This window comes from Octopus bimaculoides, chromosome Z (genome assembly GCF_046866305.1).
Source record: "Octopus bimaculoides isolate indiv1 chromosome Z, ASM4686630v1, whole genome shotgun sequence".
Lineage (NCBI taxonomy): Eukaryota > Metazoa > Mollusca > Cephalopoda > Octopoda > Octopodidae > Octopus > Octopus bimaculoides.
The window spans coordinates 27,500,404-27,524,570 of NC_142944.1; the positions used below are offsets into that span (position 1 = coordinate 27,500,404).

Below are 24,167 nucleotides of genomic sequence, written 5' to 3' on the forward strand. Positions count from 1 at the left end.
TAGGACAGGTTGCCAATAGGGACTCCTTTCCGCTGATCTCATTATTACAGCTGAATTTGTTAAAGTAGAGAAGAAATTCCACATGTGGAAGCAAAACTTAGACTCAAAAGGCTTCAAAGTTAACTTAGCTAAAACCAAAGTTTTAAGAGTTCATGAGGAAACAGACTTTCTCATATTTGCAGGAAGATCCCTAGAAGTGGTAGAAAGTGGTTCTGTTACTCATGTAACCTAATTAGTAGTGGCAGAGGATGATCTGAAAGTATGGTTTCTAGAATAAAAACAGGTTCAAGAAAGTTCAAAAAGCTACTACCTATGTTAGTAACAAAAGGTCCCTCTCTCAGAAAACTAGAAAGAAATGAAACTAGTATGCTTCCATTGGATGAGCATGAACAAAATTGTACAAATGTATTGAGAGAAATATTAAGCATAAGAGGAATCAGATATAGCATGAAAGAAAGAAGACTTCATGAGATGCACATGGATGAGGACTATTGTATGAAGAAGTGTCAATCAATATGGATGAAGTGTGTAGAAGAGGAAGATCTGAGAAAACAAGGAACAAAACAGTAAAAACTGATCACAGGACTCTGAATCACAGAGGAGATAACTCGCAACCTGTGATGCTAGAGAAGATTCACCCATCTTGGAGAAACAGGTTTCGGAATCTTAATAACTCTATACACAGCTATCACTGGTTTCTCCATCACTTGCCTAAATAAAGTATTCTACTGCTGGAATTAAATAAGTGAAGAACTATTTTATCAGTTTTTTCCCCCTCAAATAGCTTCCTACCACATCCCCAACTATCCATCACACTCTTCGAACCCTTCCTGTTCTTGTCTCCACTCATTTTTATTCACCTTCTTGCACCTTGGAGGGCCTCCTTGACACCTTGTTACTATTTCTATCTCTTTCCAGCTCCATTCTGATTACTTCTACTCACTCTTGTATAATGCAAGTAGCCATGTAACTCCTGTACACCAAGAAACCTGTTCTGTCCCCTTTTTTTCATATTTTAACTTTTCATCACTTAGTGTAAAGCTACTTCCCTCTCTATTTAAAAACATCCCTCAAGTTATCTCAAAAGGCAAAGGTCACATTGAATAATGTAATTGTGACTGTCATGATTGGAATGCCTTTAAATGTAGTTTACTCAGGCACAGCTGACCAGTGGCTAAACAACAACAATCAACAGTAAGGGTTTTACACAGCACTGCAACATTACAAGAAAACAATCACTGATGCAAAAGATGCCTTTGTTCATTACACAGCTGACAAGATTTGCACTTCCCAACATGCAGTAGGACATTCTGATTCCTTGCCAAGGAATCCTCACCATAGATGACTTTGTTAGCAGCACCTCTGCTGAAAAAATATTTACTTACTTTGCTTCCCATTCCAAAATTACTCATCTCAATCTCATTTCAATACTTTCTATTTCAACATCATGTAGTCACAAATGTCAGTGCACAAATTCCATCAAATATTCCAATTTGATAAAATGATCAATCCCAAATATAAGACCCTTCTAAAGCTTATTTTGCTGTTACCCTAGTCAAACTCTTCAGGAGTTTATTCAAAATCATTAGCAACATGGTCCAGTGTATTTCATCTTCCAAAAGTCAACTTCTCAAACCCAAGAATCTACTTCAAACATCACAGTTGTCAACAACGAATTCCAATCTGTCTCAGTACTCAAAAAGTTAAATCTAACATAGAGACCTCCTCTCCTATATCAGCAGTTTCACTTCACCTTTCAAAGCCTTCAACCACGCCTGGCACAAGAATCTCCTAGCTATGTTACCTAGTTGCCAATCTATGTGTAGTCTATATTTGTATTTCATGTACAAAACTGAAAGCTCCTGTCAAAATACGACATTGCTAAACTTGTTGACAAGTCTCTCTAAGACTCATATCGTATTAACTCAAGTGTTCTTCAACGTTCAGTAATGTCTCCCATATAATAATGATTGATTTGCTGTCACCTCTAACAGATTCTTACGAATATGGTATACTTCACACTTCTTTGATCTTCTACATGCAAACCTAAACAATTTTGTGAACAGAAACCTTGAAAGCAACCTTCAACAAAAACACGACAAATTCGTCTTACAACAGCACAGGCTTAATTACTATACCGATCAAGAAATACTGTATCACTCTCCAGTTGAGAGCAACATTCAGTTACCTCCCAATAACATTTGTTATTCATCTCTAAAGCTCAAAAAAGACTCTCAACAGAGTAACTTGGTAGGGTGCCACTGCGTCACACATAATATCCTAGGGTACAGCCTCCTGACTGTCAAAGATTCAGTCAACGACTTGCTCACAAACACATTTTCTTCGCTGTGACATTTCTAAATAGCAATAATGGCTCCGGCTTCTCTGAATGAGCTATCTTTACTAGCATACGGGCTTATTCGTCCCATTCGTCACTGTAACTCACTAAACACTTCTTTCAGTTCATCCAGAACAGAAACCCTTTGATGGTATTTTATCACAATGTACAATTAGTTCTCCTCCGGATGTTCAAACTGAATATTAACAACATGAACCAAATTAGTCGGGTAGGTCCGGCTAGAAAGTTCGTGGACACTGTCCCACTTTACATGACTAACCTGTGCCGTTTTGAACACTAATTGTCTGAATCAATTATATGCCTTCTTGATATATTCCTATCCATTATATAAACCAGTACATTTAGCTGCCAAAAACGAACATATGTATGAACGTGTAAATGAATATATATAAATATATACTTCATATAAAATGGTTTCTATGTATACGTATTTTACATCCATATTATGTGTACGTGTTATGTGTGTGTGTGTGTGTGTATGTATGTATATATATATACACATATATGTGTATATATATGTATGTATATGTATATATATACATATGTGTATATATGTATGTGTATATATGTATATATACATATATATATATGTATATATACATATGTATATATACATATATATATGTATATATACATATATATGTAAATATACATATATATGTAAATATGTATATATATGTGTAAATATGTGTGTATATATATACATATATGTGTATATATATGTATATGCGTGTGTGTATATATATATATATATATATATGTGTGTGTGTGTGTGTGTGTGTGTGTATAATCATGTGTGTATATGTTTGTATGTACTATACACATTTACACGCACAGAAAAAATTTAAGTGAACAAGGTAACTTAAATACTAAATTTATATATAGCCGTTTATATAATACAGACGTAATACAAATACACATTTTATATATATATATATATATATATATATATATATATATATATATATATATATATATATATTATATATATATATATATATATATATATTATATATATATATATATATATATATATATTATATATATATATATATATATATATATATATATATATTATATATATATATATATATATATATATATATATATATATATATATATATTATATATATATATATATATATATATATATATATTATATATATATATATATATATTATATATATATATATATATATATATATATATAATATATATATATATATATTATATTATATATATATATTATAAACGAAATATGTATATGTGTATAATCATATATATAATAATCATATATATATATATATATATATATATATAATGCCAGTATGTATGCATAAATAGAAAGAAAGTTGCTCACCCAGTGGTGTGTTGACACACCTCCAGCTACTCCCACACCGTGTCCACATAGACAGTTCTACAAACTCCTTGCTCACGTACAGACGCACAGACAGATGATTTCCGCTTTCTCTGTAGCCTCAGTTCCTCTTTGGCGCTGTAGTGCGCATGCGTTCATGTAAGAAACTGCTTCCTGTTTGAATCTATGGAAGAACCAATTTTTATTTCTAATCCGACAGATGCATGATTAAAATAATATTTTATACCTGCCAACGTTCTCTCTTTTATTGAGTCCATCCGTATTTAACATAGTAAGATATAATTTGTGAGGGAGGAAATGATTTATACGCTATTTCTTGCCTAACTGGCGATATGAAGCGGCTTTGTTAACGTTTCCTGTGCTTTGTAGGTATATGTAGGATAACTACTAATATATATATTCTGTGTATGTGAGAGAGAAGACGTGTATCGTAGTGTTTAGGGGCGTTGGACTCACGATCGTGGTTTCGATTTCTGCACCAGGCGATGCGAATACTTCATCTCTCATTGCTCTGCGATCATTCTGATATGCGGCACACCGTGCACCTGTACAGAAAATGTCTTTCCGATGGTAAAAGTAAGCGAGTGTACATTACAAGCATTTGATCACTATAAACAAATCAGCTGTGCAGGTTGTACAACAAGAAATTGCTGAACTTACATCTAAGGTGTGTGCTGGAATGTAAGAGAAAATTACAGGTTTAAATGTCACACATTTTTTTTAAATACCGAAAGTAATAGTTATAAACTATTTTAATCCGTTTATGTATTGACGTTACATAACCTTTGACAATGACAGTAGTTTATACTTTGGCATCACACGTGTATAAAAAAAATTGTTTTATTCAGTATCTTTAAAAAAAAAATTAACAAAATATCTAGAGTTTTCTTTTGAATTTTTTCTCTGGAATTTCTGCGATACTATGTGTGAGTATTTTTGTTTCTCGTCATCAGATGATAGGTGTCTGACGAGACATCGATACATCCATCAATGGATTATAATTACATAATTCACGACACGTATACTATTCTCTTACATATCCTGTGCAAAGCAAAGGCAATGCGTCTGTGAACTATTTCAATCGCAGATTTTATGCGAGAAAACGTGTGTGTAAGTTAATTATAGGATATTAACCTTTTAAAGGGATGATTACAGCCAAGAAAACACTTGTTCTATACCATATATCTCTGGGAAATAAAATTTCCCTAAATTAATAGGTATGTATTCAGTATATAATTCATATTAAATTAAGAGAAGAAAATGGAGAGTCAGTGGTTAATATTTATTTATTAATGAATCGATAATCATTTCTTCCTACAGCTGTGTCCATTTATATTCATTGGATAAATTACAAATTTATGCTTTAAATTTGCATTTATAAGTTATGAGCAAAATATCACCAGGGAAAAGTTGAACATAAAAAAATTACATGTTGACCTATCTGTTCATTCCAGCAGACTTATAACTTATAAATGCAAATTTGATGCATAAATTTGTAATTTATCCAGTGAGGATAAATGGAAACAGCTGTAGGAAGAAATGATTGTCAATTTATTAATATATAAGTATTAACCACTGGCACTCCGTTTTCTTCTCTTAATTTAATACAGATTATACAAACACACACACAGTATGTCAACAGTAGCACCCAGTTTCTGTGAAGTCATACATTTCTTTGTTACTTTGCAGTTTATAACTGACAGGTTTAAACATTACTAAATCTGGATCGTGTATTATGTTGTTAATACTCTTTGATATTCTAACGGGTAAAACAAGAATTAGGGGTCAAAAGTGTCTCCCAGTTTGGAAGTCATATATCAACCCTAAAACAGGACTCGTCTTGTACATACGTACAGACATACATGCATACATACATACATCCATACATACATACATATGCACACACATATACATAGATCAAAGTATAGAATGAAAAAACAAAATATTTGGCATCACTAAAAAAATATTTATTTTAGATAAAGATCATAAACACATAGAGTCTCTTACAGCTGTTTCTAGAATAGTCAAGCATGTTGCTCATGATATTGAGTGAGGATTCCATAAGCTAATTATTCCATAATTGGAGAGAGAGAAGTCAGAAAAATATGAAAACAAAGAAATATCCCCGATCAAATATATTAGTACTTTCCAGTTTATCAATAAAGGAAGAGTCAGAGTGAAATAGATATGGAATATGCAGTTCCATGATCAAATAAAAAATAAAGTTACAGGTAAGGTTCATTAGCATTTCCAAAGGAGAATGTCTGATGATAATCCATGGCCAGGAATTGTAAAAATTACCAGTTCTAACAGAACTCGAAACATAAGAATATATATATTTTTTTATTAATATTTAACAACAGCAATAGAGTGACTGAAGGACCAAGAGTTGGCACTTATCAAACTTAATGAGCTTGATAAGTGCTAATGCATGAAACTCCTGACCCTTGAGTCAATCTGCTGCTTCTGCTAAATAATGGTTTCAAATTTTGGACAAGGCCAATAAGTTCAAGGGAGAGAGTAATCAATTACATTGACTCCCTCCCCCCCGTGTTCAACTGGTACTTATTTTATTGAGCCCGAAAGGCAAAAATGACTTCAGTGGAATTTGAACTCAGAACATACAGACAAAATGGTGGTAGTCCACTGTACTAACAATTTTGTCAGCTTGTTACCTTGTTTCTGCTAAATAATTATAAACAAATAAATATGTGTGTGTGTGTATATATATATATATATATGTAAGCATGTATGTATATAAATATATATATATATATATATATATATATATATATATATCATCATTATTATGATTGACCGTTGACTGAACACTATTCAATTTTTTTTCTCCGTGTTTTTCTCCTTGTCTCCGTATTCTTTCTGTTGAAGAGCGTAGCTCGAAACATCAAAGACTTTCCGTATTCCCGAGCGTCATACTAATATATCCTTTTGTTATTTACACCACCTGTCCTCGTCTGTTGTTATTATTTGTATATTCTCCCATATATATATAGACTATCTAGTCCATGCTAGCATGGAGGACAGACATTAAATGACGATATATATATATATAAGCCTCCAGTGTGGTAACAGCCTTTAGGCTTAAACATGTGAAAAAAATAAAAGTATATTCCTCAAGAACCTTGAAGATGACTAAATGAACATGTAAAGAAGGTAAGATTTCAGAATCATTTTAACTGCTTCTTTAAATAAAAATTAAGGTGGTGCTCCAGCATTGCCACAGTTAAAATGACTGAAACAAATAAAAGAATAAAAGAATCACCTAATATACACATCTTTGTCAACAAAACATCCATGAGACAAACACTTACATACACACAATATTTGTTACAAACATATTCACCACAACATACAGGAAAATCATCTGTACATACAATGAGATAAACACTGAGGATCATGTGGACTGCCTAACCATGTGTTTCCACCTATATCACATTTCAGTCTCATAATCCTCATCAGGTCATTTATCCTAGATACTCGAAGGAAGTGCATGCATCCCCATAGTTCAACCCTGTACAGGAAATACAGTCTGGCAGTCTCAAGTTATATGAACAGTCATACCATGGACTAGTTCAAGAAAGATCTGATAAAGATTTTCTTCAAAGAACTTGGCTAATCTATAACAGTCACCACAAATTTAACAAATATCAACTTCCTGGATGTAACCCTAGATCAGAAGATGGGCAAGTACTACCCTTACAGGAAGCCCATCAAGGAAACTGTGTATACCCACAGAAACTCGAACCACCCTCACTATAATTAGAAACAGTCACAGGCATAAGTAGAAGAATCTCTAAGCTATCTGTGAATAGAGATCTTCAACAGAGGCCTCCGCCCATTATAATGAGACATTAGTGAGAAGTGGATTCACTGAGAAGTTAATATATATGAAAAACACCTCACCCCCCACCTCTGAACCCAAAGAGAACCAGGAGAAGAAAGATAACCTAGTTTAATCCTCTATGTAGTCTAGAAGTTTTGACCAGCATACTAGGAGCTTCCTGTTGCTAATTAAGAAACACTTCTCCAGAACCCATAAGTATTATGAATATTTCAAATGCTACACTGTCCAAGTTCAGTTATTCCTGTTAGACAACATTGCTTCCAACATTGCATGCTACAATAGATGCAGACACACAACTACACAACTATCAATACATACCCCACTTTGCTATTGCTAAAATCCTACCAACTGCTTACTGGGAAAATCCCACTTCTTAAGGGCTGTAGTTTGTAGAGCTCACACCATCTGATGGCATTATAAGACATGATTTCCAATAACTTCAAGAGGGGGTATACACAGCACATGCACTCTTTCAACTCCACCTCCTTGTTCCATTTTATCTGGAGACTTCATGATCATTGGAACAACTTCCCCAACATCAAATAAAAAAGGTCCCTTCATATTCACCTGGAGCTTGCAACTGTGAACTCTGTGAAAGATTACTCACACTCCACCAACTTGCAGTATCTATCAACAGGAAGTACTGTCTTATTGTTGTCACCAAAGGTAAGCACTATTAATGAACTTCAAACCGTTGTGACCTGACAATCAAGAGATATCAGCTTAGACTTGCAAACTCCATACACAAGAGCATGTCACTTTAACCTCTGCTGACCAAATAGATTTCAGCCCCATCCATGCTGACAGTCCAACCTAGCACAACCAAGTCTGCTTACTCCTACAGAAAGGCTGTCACCATTATAGCATTTGTCCTCCACTAACCCACAACACCCTACCCTGCCATGTGTAGCAACAAATACAATGGACTGATGTTTGCTAAATGAATAATACCATAACCGCAACAGCTGCTACCAACGTCCTGTCTGACCAAGAGAATCTAAGAACAAAGATATGGTCTGATGTCACTTCCAACAAGCTAATAATACCACATAATCTGAGTTGACCACTAAAGTCCTAACATATAGTAGACATCTTGAAATTTGTGTCATTTCCTGTTACTTGATCTCTAAATGCTAGATGAGTTAGGTTTGTTGTATGAGCCTCTGAAATTTTAAGTTGCATGGAGCTGAGTCAAACTGTTTGATATGTGGTAAGTAGATTGCTTTCCAACCACATGGTTCCTGGTTCAGTCCCACTGCATGGCACCTTGGGCAAGTGTCTTCTACTAGAGCCTTGGACTGACCAAAGCCTTGTAACTGGATTTGCTAGATGAAAACTGAAAAGAAGCCTGTCCTATATATATATATATATATATATATATATATAGCAATAAGAAAATGGAGGGGATTAATAAGTGGTATTCATCAACTTGCAGACATTGTAATATGTTAATTTACTTGTTTATTTGTTTACTAAAAGGACAATAATAACAATATACAAACACATGTGACATTATGTCATCACCAGTACCAGTAACTCACTAAGAGCACTGTCCGAGCGTGATCGTTGCCAGAGCACCAGCTGCCTGGCTTCGTGCCAGTGGCACGTAAATAGCACCATTTGAGCATGACCGTTACCAACGTCGCCTTCCATTGCACTTGTACCAGTGGCACGTGAAAAGACATTCGAGCAAGTTCTTTGCCAGTACCGCTGGACTGGCTCCTGTGCAGGTGGCATGTAAAATACACCATTTCGAGCGTGGCCGTTACCAGTACCCCCTGACTGGCCTTCGTGCAGGTGACACGTAAAAGCACCCACTACACTCTCTGAGTGGTTGGCGTTAGGAAGGGCATCCAGCTGTAGAAACTCTGCCAAATCAGATTGGAGGCTGGTGTAACCATCTGGTTTCACCAGTCCTCAGTCAAATCGTCCAACCCATGCTAGCATGGAAAGCGGACGTTAAATGATGATGATGATGATATTGGGTTAAGTCATTAATAATTTCCATTATGGGGAAATAAATTGTAATGACACTTTTCGAACTTCAGATGTTTAAAATTGAAATGGAAACTACCATTTTTAAAAGACCCTCTTTAGTTATTCATATTTAAGCAGTGAAAGTGTGCACATTATAGTTTAATATCAAATTTCACTGCCTTGGAATGGATGAACTGGCAGTGTATATTCAACATGTGATTTTGTGAGAGTTTAAGAATGGATAAAATGTCACAGAAACAGCAAAGAAAATATGCAATGTTTATTGCCAAAGTGTCATTACCGACCAGCAAATGCAAAATTAGTTTTCAAAGTTTCATTCCAGAGATTTGTTATTGAGTGATGATGCTCATCAGACTTTGCACCAGGACGCTCATCAGATTTCAATCATGGTGCTTTAAGAGAATTAGTGGAATTCAATCCTTATAAAAGTACTTGGAAATTAGCAGTTGACCTCAACACATCCCATCCACCATCTGCCACCACTTTTAAAAGATAGGAAAAGTCAGTAAGTTTGGGCTCCCCATACTATTAGTGAGAAAAATACGAAGGATCACATATCCATAGGGAAAAGTCTTCTTTCAAGGTAGAAAAATTACCCGTTTCTAAATAATATCATTACAGGTGATGGAAAATGGGTCTTTTATGATAATGATCAATGCAAAAGGCAGTGGACTGACAAGGATGAACCTCCACAACTTATCTCAAAGGCTGAGCTCTATGAAACGAAGGTTATGCTGTGTGTATGGTGGAATCACCACAGTATTATTCATTTTTTGAGTTTTTAAACTGCAATCAAATACTAAAGCTGACATATACTCTCAGCAGCTGCAACATGTGCATGAACATCTTTTAAGAAAATGCCCTGCACTTGTCAATAGGAGAAACATTGTGCTTCTCCATGATAACACAAGACCACATTCAGCAAAGATCATGCAGGATAAAATATTGGATATGGGCTGGTGTATTCTACTCCATCTATGATATTCCCTGGACTTTGCACCAGCTGATTTCCATCTTCTTCACTCTCTACAAAATGCTCTGATGGGAAAAAATTTTCTCAAAAAAATCAGGGGAAAATGTATGTGGAAAACTTTTTCATGTCAAGGCCAGCTGAATTTTACTCGAGAGTAATCAAAAAGTTACCTGATAAATGGCAAGAAGTCATTCAAAATAATGGCAATTATACTGATAATTGAAAATAATTCTTTGTAAAATGTTTTCATTAAATTTTTTATGACTCAATCCAATGTGTGTGTGTGTGTGCGCATATACATATATATATAAACTGTTTGGATGTTTTGCGTTCTTGTCCCATTCTGTATTATTTATATATATATATATATATATATATTGTATTTCAGGATGTTTTTTTTTTTTTTTGCCAGATAAACATATGCACGATATATTCATTCTTAACTTGTTTATTACTGTTCTTATTTTAATTCATGTCCATTGTCCAGAAATCTTCATCATACATCATCCATCCTCGTGTGTGCTCCTGCTCTACTTAATCTATTTTGTTCTTCAATGATGTGTATCCTTATATGCGCATGAATTTGCATGTATTTGTGTATATGTGTCTGTGTGTGTGCCTACACGTGCGTGTGCATACATGTGCGTGTGCATACATGTGCGTGCACATGTCTATGTGTCTCACATGTGTGTTTATGGGTGTATATATGGGCTTATGCTCTTTATATTGTTGTCATCGTTATCGTTGTTGTTCTTAGTAGCACTATGACTCTCACCTCACTCCTGTCCCCTCTCCCGTTGCCGTTGCTGCTACCCTTTACCCCAACTTCTGGTACTGTTCCTGTATCTTTCTGTGTTTGTGTGTTCACCCACATTGGTGCCATCATGGTAGTTGTTGTTGTTGCTGTTGGTCATGTTGCTGAAGTTGTTGCGGCCATTTGTGAAGTTACTGTATGTGTGTTTGTGTGTTCACTTACAATGTTGTTTGCATCTGTGCTCTTTATACAGTATTTTTTTTGTTTACCTATTTGTCTCTATTTCTTATATTTATCATAGGTATACTCTTTTTACTCTTTTACTTGTTTCAATCATTTAATTGTGGCCATGCTGGAGCACCACCTTTAGTCGAGCAAATCGACCCCAGGACTTATTCTTTGTAACCCTAGTACTTATTCTATCAGTCTCTTTTGCCGAACCGCTAAGTTACAGGGACATAAACACACCACCATCGGTTGTCAAGCGATGGTGGGGGGACAAACATTTACACACACGTACATATATATAAATACATATATACAATGGACTTCCTTCAGCTTCCGTCTACCAAATCAACTCACAAGGCTTTGGTCGGCCTGAGGCTATACTAGAAGATACTTGCCCAAGGTGCCACACAGTGGGAATAAACCTGGAACCATGTGGGCGGTAAGCAAGCTACTTACCACACAGCCACTCCTATGCCTATATATATAGATATGTATACATATATGTATATATATAGTATATATATATATGTATATATATACATATGTATGTGTGTATATATATATATATGCATATATATGTATATATATATGTGTGTGTGCATGCACATATAACGATACACATCATAGAAGAACAGAATGGACTAAGCGAAGCAGGAGCACACACAAGGACAGAAAGTGTTGCTGAAGAGGTCACAGATGTGTAATGAAAGATTTCCAGACAACAGACATGAATTAAAATAAGAATAATAATAAATGAGTGAAGAACAAATATACTGTGTATGTGTTTATTTGGCAGAAGAAAAAAATGATCATCCTGGAATACAACAATATCTGTTTCAAAACACAGTTTCACATTAGGAATCTTGCAACACAAATTCATAAACACACACACATGCACACACACACACACACACATATATATAATACACATTTTCATTTCATTTTTCATTTTATCTAGTTTCAGCTCATGAGCTGTGGCCATGCTGGGGCACTGCCATTTGGTGTTGCTACACAATTTTACTTCAGGAATTGACATTTGGTGCATGAGAGAGTTTGATGCAGCTGCTCTCATCTGCACCTCTTGCCGTGAAGTTGGTTCATCTGGGACACCTGACAGGAAGAGGTCCAGCCTCATCTTGAAGACACCTACATCCACCGCATGCAGTTCTCTCAGGTCCTTCGGGAGGATATTGAAGAGCTGTGGACCTCTGAAGCCCAGGCTATTGCAGTATTTTGTCCTACATCTTGATGGCAAATTTGGAGTCCTTGGCACTATGCAATGGCGTCCAGTTCTTTTATTTGTGTAACTTTCAATGCCAAAGTTTGGGACAATTCCTTCGAGGATCTTCACGCTCTGAGGAATAGAGTCTTAATCTCTTGAGTCTTTCCCAATAGCTTATATGCTGCATAGAGGCTATCTTCTTCATATAGCTTCGTAGGATTGCCTCAAGTTCTGAGATTAATTTGACACTGGTTGGTGACCATAGCTGAGAACAATAGTCAAAGTAGCTTAGAACAAGTGTCCTCCAGAGCACCATCCTGGTTTCCTGATCTCTTGTTCTAAAAGTCCTAAGAATCCATCTGGTCAGTCGCCTGCATTTCATTGACAATTTAGCAACATGAACATGAAAGGATGCATTATTACTCATGTAAATGTCCAGGTCTTGCACTGTCTCTGCTTCTGGAATTGCAGTCCCTCCAGCTCCAGTGTATTTAATGGGTATATATATACTTGTATATAATGTATGGTCAATTTATGGAAAGAAGTCTCATAAAACTCATCAATTTATTTTAAAATGGAGGAGATAAGTTGTTAAATAAATTGATGAGTTTTATGGGACTTCTTTCCATAAATTCACCATACATTATATACAAGTATTACTTTTGTATCCTTTCAAATTTACACCTGTAAACTACCAGCAAAGTATGAAGAATCAACATAAGAAATCTTTTTTGGAAACCTCCAAATTAAAGGACGAATCTACATTCAACCTTTTTACAGACACACACACACACACACACAGACACACACACACACATACACACACACACGCACACACATATATATATGTATGTATGTATAGATATTTATGTGTGTGTGTCTTTAAGTCTGTGTGTATTCCTCCACACTGCTTGACAACCAGTGTTGGTGTGTTTATGTCCTTGTAACTTAGCAGTTCTGCAAAAAAGAGACCAATAGAATAAGTACTAGGCTTCAAAACATAAGTCCTATGGGCAATTCATTCAACTAAAATACCAACCTTGAGGTATTTTACAGATACTGGTTGAGAGAGTGACTGTCTCAACTGGCACCGAGGTGAGGGAGTCAATTTGTGTAAAAAATCCTAAATATTAAATATTAATCTACTTTTAATTCACCCGAAGAAAACTTTTTTTTTCATAATGTAAATTGAGTTGTTCATCAATAAGAGACATGTCTGAAACAGCTGTAGTGAACCTCAACCCATTTATGTTAATATCAGAACAATAAAAGAATTGTATCTTGACACATTTGCCCAATCCCAGGCAAAGTCAAAGTTATCAGTGTCCTCAGTGTGACTTTATGTCAAAATCCATACCTGCACTCAAATTACATTCATGCAATCATCACAAATAGATGCAACTTCTTTTATTTTTTTATTTTAAAGTTGTTTTTTTCTTTGTCTCACTTTTTTCTTTTCTTTAAATTCTCTCCTTCAAACACTCATGAGTCAAAATTGACAGGAGTGACTATCATGTGTGTGTAAGTGTGTGTGTGCACACGCACGCGCATGTGCGTGTGTGTGTCTTTATATTGGTCTTTCACCACTGCTTCACAACTGATGTCGGTTTGTTTACTAAATTTACATGGATTTGTTTGACTAATCCCTTCAATTCTAAAAACTAACACAAGTAAAAGGTAAGCAGTAAAATATGTGACAATTGGATAAAATCTTCTTTGACAATAAAAACATGTGTTCAGTTTAATTTATATGCCAATGCTTTGCTTGCTGATATTTTACATACTTGAGTTTGTCAAATAATTGCTTTTGTACACCTTCGTAGTGATAAAAACAAATTGTCTGTCTTACCAGTTCATACATGCTGGGAATTTCATTTACATTTGGGTAATTGTGAGAATATATTTGGAAAGAAGGTTCTCCAATTTTTGGAGATGTGACCTTGGATCTTTCTAATAGATTGATTTACTCATTAGAAACCCAGATGAGATCATTAATTTGTAAATAAACTTTTGAACTATTTGAACAATATACAAAAAGAAAAAAATGGTTAAAAACATCTCATTGAGATTATTTCAGTTGGCAGCTAACTAGCAGATATTTAAGGATTATTCAGCCTATAACAATGAAACACTGGAACATAGTGATTTTAAGGAGAGACTGTATTCTATTAATGAGCATAGAGTTATGAAGAATAGAACAAGCTTATTGTTAGGTATAACCACTGGCTTTAGATTTGAAAAGTATGGACCCTAACCACTCTTTGCTGCACCACAGATTCCAAGCTAGGGCAGAGATTTGCAAAGTAATCATCCTTCAAAACTCTGGCAGCTTATTTCAATTGGCTCACAGTGAGCCCATCAATATTGGCTTCCATACAATTATACAGGCATCTGGCATTTGGTAAGCTTTCTCTTATCAGACTCCTCCATGTGCAGGGCACAAAACTTTGAGCAAGATGATGTGCTAGCATACCCAGTCATTGAAGTGACCAGACAACCTAGATTCATGGTCTTTTCTGATTTTGTGGATAGTAGCTGTATTCTTTAGGTTGTAGTTAAAGAGTTCCACAATAACTTGAGCAACTGTTCTATCAATGTTGAGATGATGGTTTGGGGATAAAGTGAAGCAGTAGCTTTCCATCATTTTCTCTCTCATCACCACAAAGGTTTTGATGATTTGAAGCTAATCCTTGTGTATGGGACGAGTTTCTCAGACCTTGAAGGATACATCTCCCACCACCAAATAGATGTCATTCCAATCAGATCATCTATAAAGGCTGTCACTGAAGGTTGTTGCATGCCCATCAGAAGCTTAGTGTTCTACCTCTACTAACTTGTCCATCATGTTCATTTCAATGGCAAAAAGAATTACTGAAATAGCACTACTTTCATCTGACTTGTGCCACTCTGATGTGGATCTAGAAATAATTCTCACCCTGAAATTACAATAATAGTCCAGAGTAAGGTTATTGATTTTGTTAGGAACATGGTGTCTTTGAGGAGACTCTTCTGCTAGCCTGGATGGCATAGATCGACTGGCATATATGTCTGTCTACATACGTGCATGTATGTGACTTGGTGCATAAATCTATATGTATTTGTGTGTGTGTATTCACCTGTATGATGTTGAAAAACGGGATAAATGAACTGGTTGAGGTTGATAATATAGGTTACTATCCTTCTTACAGAACTGGTTGAGGTTGATAATATAGGTTACTATCCTTTTTACAAGTAGTTCTTTGCCATTGTTTTAGCTCTTTATACTAGTTATTTGTGAGCAGGGTATGGGTTTTTTTCTCTAGTTGCACTGTTGTGATTGATGTGATTGCTTCTTATATATTACTTCTGATGCAACTGACTGTTTAAGTTGTGATGCTACCAACGCAGCAAATAGAAACGTTTACATTCTTTTTTATAAAAGAATATGTGATTTTTACAGCTGATAGAAAGTAGAAAATTTCAAGCTATGATATGTATTACTATTGGAGCAGGTCTCTGCCTCAACTTATAATCCGTTTTCTTTGTAAATAAAATGTGCAGAAATAAATTGAATAATGACATCAGTAAAAATCTGGCAAATCAAATTATAACAAACACATCCCAGAGTTTTGAGTGAAAATGTTATCACACATCTATCCAAGTCAAATTTACTTTAGACGTCAGTAAAAGAGACTAGATCTGAAAACAAAGAGAGAAGAATTTGTCTGGCAGATGATATGTCAGGAACTTAGTAATATGAGCAGTAAAGCATGACAGCTGATAAATTCCTGATCTTGGCAGTAACCATATTCATGAGGGCCAAAATGCTGGATTTTAAAAAGAATTTTCACTACTAACACCAAAACACTCATCACTTTAGGTGGTTCAGGTGAGAGGGCATGCGCCATTGTAGTGCTTGCTGCATTCACCATTTGATAGTATATTCCTAGGTCCTCCCTCATGACCCATTGAGCAAAGTTCCAGTCAGTCCCCATCTCTCCTAGATATCTCCTCATCATGGTCATGCTGGTTGATCATATGACCATGTGTCATGTGGTTATCCAAAAGATCTGTCAACTCAGTGAGATCCTCAGTGAAGAGAACGTGGCAAGCAAGGTCTTACTTGGAAAATTGAGCAACATGGCTAAATCATACAAGTAAGAGAATGCATCCCAGCTTCTGGGTAGAGTCATTGGTTGGAACAAAACCCAAGCAATAGACACCTATAATCCTGGCTCCAAAGGAGTTCAGGCAACTCCCAAAGGCCCAGATAGTGTCCAAGTCTCACAACTATAAAGTTGGACAGGCAGGGAGGACCAGAGACCTCAAGATCTGAACATTTGTCTTCCTGCATAGATATTGCCAGCAGTAAACACCCACGTCCAATGAGTCCATAGCTGCACCAGCTTGTCCAAATCCTTTTAGGACTTAAGATTCACAGCTAATGCCACTATGAATCTCACTGTGAAGTGGTAAACAAATTCAACATTCTCATTCATGACACTGACAGACAAGGTGGAGTCCTCCAAGAAGCCAATGAAGGACTGGATCTTTGTCTCAATCCAAGAAACTCTAAAGCCAAGTGGCTCTGCTTCCTCACTCAGTAAAAGGAGAGCACTCCTTAAGCCATCCAGAGATTCAGCAAGAATAACTGTGTCATTAGCAAATTCTAAGTCTATAATCCTAATTTCACTAGTGAGTGCACCACAATTCAATCAAGCCACCATTCAGCTGTGAAATTAGGATTATAGACTTAGAATTTGCTAATGACACAGTTAGTGCTGCTGAATTCTGGTACTGACAGGAGTGTAACAGCCCTGTAATTGTTGTGATCATTGTAGTCACCTTTACCTATCCAGAGTGGGATAATTAAGCCCCTCTATCAGTCAGGCTCTATGATGCCACTGCTCCAAATTAAGCAAAAAAAAAACAAGACTTCAGCAGGCCAAACTTACTTAATCATCACCTTATGAACATCATGTTACCTTCCCACTCTTCAGATGATTTACTGCCACACGGACCTCATTTTTGGATTGCAGATTGCAGCTGACTGGTTGGTTGTTACCAATGCTGAAAGCATTGTGGCATTCAAATCACTACTAGGTGGGTCCACTTTATACAACTCCTCAAAGCAGGAGGCCTCATACCCTGAGCATAGCAAACTCATTACTTCAATAAACATATTTCTAGCTTCTCCTAGAACCTACATATTTTTGGCCATAAACAGCAGTCATCATTGTATCATGATTTTCTTTCCAAAGAAAAGTAATGTTCCATGTACATTCATACCAGTAAGAGAGGGGAACTAAAACTGAAGATTACCATTTTCATTCATTTAAGGTCACTCACTTCTTGTTATTCTTACTCCATCAAAATTAAAGAAGTAGAGAAAAGAAAAGCCAATGTATCTTTTCTTAGCTTTAATACTCCATGTTCTAAGTTTTGCATGAAACCAATTTTTTCCAGTGCATCATTGTGCATTAGTTATGTAAGTAACTAATATTTTGTTCTCCATTGTGATAGTTGCCAGCTAATGAGTGAAAAATGCTATATGATTATGGGTGAATGGTTATAATTGTTATTTTGTATGTGATATAACATCAACCTACTTCATGGAAAGAGCAAGTTTAAGTTGCTTTGCAATCCTCCCAGTATAATCAAAAATAAATTCTAATTAACAGCCAAGAAACAAAATTTGAGAATGAAAGAAACTGTGCTTAACAGCACCGCCTGGAAAGTATTTATTGCACACAATATAGTAAGGGGTATGGTAGAATCATCAGATTAAAATGGACACAGATGCAGACACACACACACACACACACACACACACACACACACAAACACCTGAAATAGACTCTCTTAATGTTCAGATTGTTTTCTAGAAAGTAGTCAATAACTTTTGTTACCTAGATATAATTAGCAGAGGAGGTACGTGCTCTAAATGTATGGCAACCAGAGTAAGAACAGGTTGGAAAAAATTCAAGGAACTTCTATTGTTGCTGGCAATGAAGTGTTTTTTCATCTTTTCTGCTTCTCTCTCTCTCTCTGTCTCTCTCTGTATATATAAATATATATATATATATATATATATATAAAGTGTAGTATATTGCCACTTAAGTGTGGCTGACCCCTAGGGGTGGATGTTACTGTTGCTTTTAGCCCCAGGAGGACATCTCCTCCAGCTGGCTTATCGACACACGACTGTGTCCTGTTTGCCAAGGGAGTTATCCCTTGGCAAACAGGACACAGTCGTGTGTCGATAAGCCAGCTGGAGGAGATGTCCTCCTGGGGCTAAAAGCAACAGTAACATCCACCCCTAGGGGTCAGCCACACTTAAGTGGCAATATACTACACTTTATCGTGCAGCTACTGTTAATACTTCATTTAGAGAATTAACATATATATATATATTTATATGTATATATATATATATATATATATATATATATATATATATATATATATATGTATATGTATATATATATATGTATATATATATATATATATATATATATATATATATATATGTTTTTATATCATTAATAAATTTATAAAATTATTAATAATATTCACAGGAAATCAATATCCAAATTTCCGAAAGATATATGTTTAATATGATACAGTAATATTTTGAATTTTAATTAAATTAAAATTTAAGATATGCAAAATATCATCATCATCATCATCATCATCGTTTAACGTCCGCTTTCCATGCTAGCATGGGTTGGACGATTTGACTGAGGACTGGTGAAACCGGATGGCAACACCAGGCTCCAGTCTAATTTGGCAGAGTTTCTACAGCTGGATGCCCTTCCTAACGCCAACCACTCAGAGAGTGTAGTGGGTGCTTTTACGTGTCACCCGCACGAAAACGGCCACGCTCGAAATGGTGTCTTTTATGAGCCACCCGCACAAGCCAGTCCAGGGGCACTGGCAACGATCTCGCTCGAAAATCCTACGGGAGCCAGTCAGGCGGTACTGGCAACGGCCACGCTCAAAATGGTGCATCTCATGTGCCACCCGCACAAGAACCAGTCCAGGGGCACTGGCAACGATCTTACTTGGCTTGCCGGGTCTTCTCACGCACAGCACATTTCCAAAGGTCTCGGTCAGTAGTCATCGCCTCGGTGAGGCCCAATGTACGAAGGTCTTGCCTCACCACCTCAGCCCAGGTCTTCCTGGGCCTACCTCTTCCACGGGTTCCCTCAACTGTTAGGGTGTGGCACTTTTTCACGCAGCTATCCTCATCCATTCTCACCACATGTCCATACCAGCGCAATCGTCTCTCTTGCACACCACAACTGATGCTTCTAATGTTCAGCTTTTCTCTCAAGATACTTACACTCTGACGGGTATTCACATTGACATTACACATCCAACGGAGAATACTGGCTTCATTCCTTGCGAGCTTACGTATGTCCTCAGCAGTTACAGCCCATGTTTCACTGCCATGTAGCATGGCTGTTCGTATGCATGCGTCATACAGTCTGCCTTTTACTCTGAGTGAGAGTCCCTTTGTCGCCAGCAGGGGTAAGAGCTCTCTAAACTTTGCCCAGGCTATTCTTATTCTAGCAGCTACACTTTCAGCGCACCCACCCCCACTACTAACTTGGTCGCCCAGATAGCGGAAGCTATCGACTACCTCTAGTTTTTCACCCTGGAATGAGATAGAAGTTGTTTCCTGTTTGTTTACAGTCTTTATTGCACCTGAACATCTGCCACAAACAAAAACTAACTTGCTAGTTAACCTGCCTTTGATGTTGCTGCACCTCTTATGTGTCCATAGCTTGCACTGGGTACATCTTATAGAGTTACTACCTACTCCTTTTCTACATACTGAGCAGGGCCATCTACCTGAAGGGGTTTGTGTTTTATCTACCTTCCTACTTATTAGGATTTTGGTTTTAGCTAGGTTGACTCTAAGGCCCTTCAATTCTAGACCTTGCTTCCACACCTGAAACTTCTCCTCTAGTTCTGATAGTGACTCCGCAATTAGGGCAAGGTCATCAGCATAGAGGAGCTCCCAGGGGCAACCTGTCTTGAACTCCTCTGTGATTGCCTGGAGGACTATGATAAATAAGAGGGGGCTGAGGACGGAACCTTGGTGGACCCCTACCTCTACCCGGAATTCATTGCTGTACTCATTTCCAACCCTCACCTTACTGGCAGCATCTCTGTACATGGCTCGCACAACTCTCACTAACCATTCTTCTATCCCAAGTTTCCTCATTGACCACCAGATAAGGGATTGGGGGACCCTGTCAAAGGCTTTCTCCATGTCAACGAAAGCCAGGTACAGAGGTTTATCCTTAGCTAGGTATTTCTCCTGCAACTGTCTCACTAGAAATATGGCATCAGTAGTGCTTTTACCTGGCACGAACCCAAACTGCATCTCATCTAAATTGATTCGCTCCCTAATTAGTTGGGCTATGACCCTCTCTGTAACTTTCATAACCTGATCTAACAGCTTGATGCCTCTGTAATTATTTGTATCTAAAGCGTCACCTTTACCTTTGTAGCAGTTGACTATGATGCTGCTACACCAGTCATTGGGTATGACTCCTTCGTATATCACCTGGTTCGTAATACGGGTGACTAGGCTATAGCCAACACTGCCAGATATTTTGAGCATCTCTGCAGTGATTCCTGATGGGCCGGGGGCTTTTCCGGTCTTCATACTCTTAATTGCTTTATCTACCCTGGTACTATCAACTCGGATAGCTGGTCCCTCTATTGGGTCGACATACAGCAGTCTCTCTTTCTCCCATTCATTCTCTTTATTAAGCAATCTATCGTAGTGGCATCTCCAGACCTCTTTCTTTGCATCCTCATTTAGTGCAAGCGTACCATCATCCATGCGAACACATTTCTCTCCTACAACATCACTATTCTCTCTCCTACACTGTCTTGCAACACGAAATACCTCGAGTCTTTGGTCCTCACGGTGCAGAACATTGGCAAATCTTTCCTTATCTGCTTCCCCTCTGGCTAAATAAACCTGTCGCCTAGCCTCCCTTCTGGCACATTGGTACAATTCCCTGCTACCACCGTTCTTCCAGTCCTTCCAAGCCTGTTTCTTTTGTCTAATAGCCCTGTCTACCTCCTTGTTCCACCACCACGTTACTCTGGGTCGGGAGGGGACCTTTCACCACCCACAAATCTGGTCGGTGGCTTTCAACAGGTTGTCCCGCAGAAATCTCCAATTGTCTTCCACGTTGTATGATGCTATATCCCCTTCTATTTCGTTAAATGCTTCAAGTAACTTGTCTCTAAGTCTCTGTCCGTTTGCAGGGTCTTTAAGCTTCCACACCCTTCTCCTCCAAGCCTGTCTAATTCTGGGCACCCATTTTGCCTTGATCCCAAAGTCGCTAACTACTAATCTATGTTGTGGGGTACATTCTTTGCCAGGGTAGGTTTTGGCATTTATAAGCCGTCCTCTTTCCCTATTTCTGGCGAGGATGTAGTCGATTTCGCTAGAGTGTCTGCCGGAGCAGTAGGTGACTAGGTGACTGGCAGGTTTCCTGAAGTTGGTATTGCAGACCATAAGATCAGTTGCATCACAGAACTCCATAAAAAATATAAATGTATATAAAAATACATGCGTATATAAATGTATATAAAAATGTATGCGTAATTGAGTATAAATATTATGAAAATCTAAAGTTTAAAAAGCATCTTACGATCGTTTCACGGATATTGTTGCCTTTATAACATAATCAATATAGATAAGCATATTGGCAATAATTCCACTCTTCAGAGATGTATAGATTTATTATATACGTGTTAAAAACAAATGGTATATATAAGATGATATTAATTAAAATATAAAAAATATTAAGAATATTAAAAATATTAAAATGTATACTGTCCTTTAAGAGTTTGTAAATGTAATCCCTCCTATTATTTGGAAAATTCATATTCTTCATTTGTAGAAATTTTAAATAATATATATTTTTTTTAAAATTGATATGTTTTTCAGAATATTTAAGAATTCGGTATATAATTATCGAAAAAGTAAATATTGATGTGATTCATAGGATTACCAATATATCCAACAACAAGATGACTTTCATAATACTTATACTCAATTACGCATACATTTTTATGTACATTTATATACACATGTATTTTTATGTACATTTATATTTTTTATATATATTTATATTTTGTACATCTTAAATTTTAATTTAATTATAATTCAAAATATTACTATATCACATTAAACATATATCTTTCGGAAATTTGGATATTGATTTCTTGTGAATATTATTAATGATATAAAAACATATATCTATTTGCTCAAAGTAATAGAGCACTTAATATAAGCTCAATAAAATATTCCTTTTGAATATTCTTTATAAAATATATATATATATATATATATATATATATATATATATATATATATATATATATATATATATATATATATATATATATATATGTATATATATATAAAACAAAGTAAAGTTGTAAGATACCGCACGAGTGGAAATATATATGAAAGAAGGTTTGAAAATGCAATTTTAAAGATGTTTATTCACTTGACCGGTTTCACTTTTTATAAAAAGATTGTCAAAAGTAAAATGTAAAGCTTTGTATGAGCTTTGTTGTGTTAAGTACTGGTTATTACAAAAGGATTAAAATACATTTATACATTCTTTGATAATAATAAGAAAATGTTAAAAACAGTTTACAAGAAAGTATTTAAGAAAGTATTCAACAAAAAGTATTAGGAGTTCAATAAAAATCATGTTTGTTTGGTAGTATATATATATATATATATATATATATGTATATATATACACACAGAAGGAGGGCATTTTTTCTGTCTTGTGTGGAGCTAAGGTATGCTTGCTATTTTAAGGGATAGTGTGGGAGGTTGGTTGGAGTGGGGGGAAGGAAGAGCAATGTGGAATTAAAAGAATTTTTTTGTTTCTGGGCTAGTCTGTCATGGTTTGGTGGTTTTTGGGTCTGTTTGTGTTTTATATTTGGTAGGATGGTGTGTGTATCTGTGCACGTTCGTGTGTGTGTGTATGTGTGGGTACGTATGGGTGGGTATGTGTGGGTGTGTATATGTGTGTGAGTGTATTGTATTTATCAGGGGTTCTGTGTGTGTCTCTGTGTGTTGGGTTTATCAGGGTGGTGTGTATGTGTGTGCATGTGCGTTTTGTGTACGTTGGTACTGAGTATGCGTTTGTGTGTGTGTGTGTGTAAATATGTGGGTATACTTTATGTAGTTTCCGGGTGTGTGTGTGCTGTATTTGTGAGTGATTTGTTTTGTTTGTATTGTTAGTGCAGTGTGTGTGTATACATGTGAGTGTGTTTGTGTGAGTGTGTCTATGTATCTTGTATTTTTCCAGGAGGTGTGTGTCATTGTGTGTGTGCATGCTTGTGTGTTTGTGAGT

At 36.2% G+C, this 24,167-nt stretch overlaps 1 protein-coding gene across 1 annotated transcript in view; it reads right to left on the bottom strand.

Moving 5' to 3' along the window:
• Positions 1-3,858, bottom strand: part of LOC106871429 (uncharacterized) — a 61,089-nt gene extending 57,231 nt beyond the window's left edge. The window contains exon 1 of the mRNA XM_089364996.1: positions 3,720-3,858. The gene's annotated coding sequence lies outside the window, so the exon portion shown is untranslated. The remainder of the gene's footprint in view (positions 1-3,719) is intronic.
• Between the last annotated feature and the right edge of the window lie 20,309 nt (positions 3,859-24,167).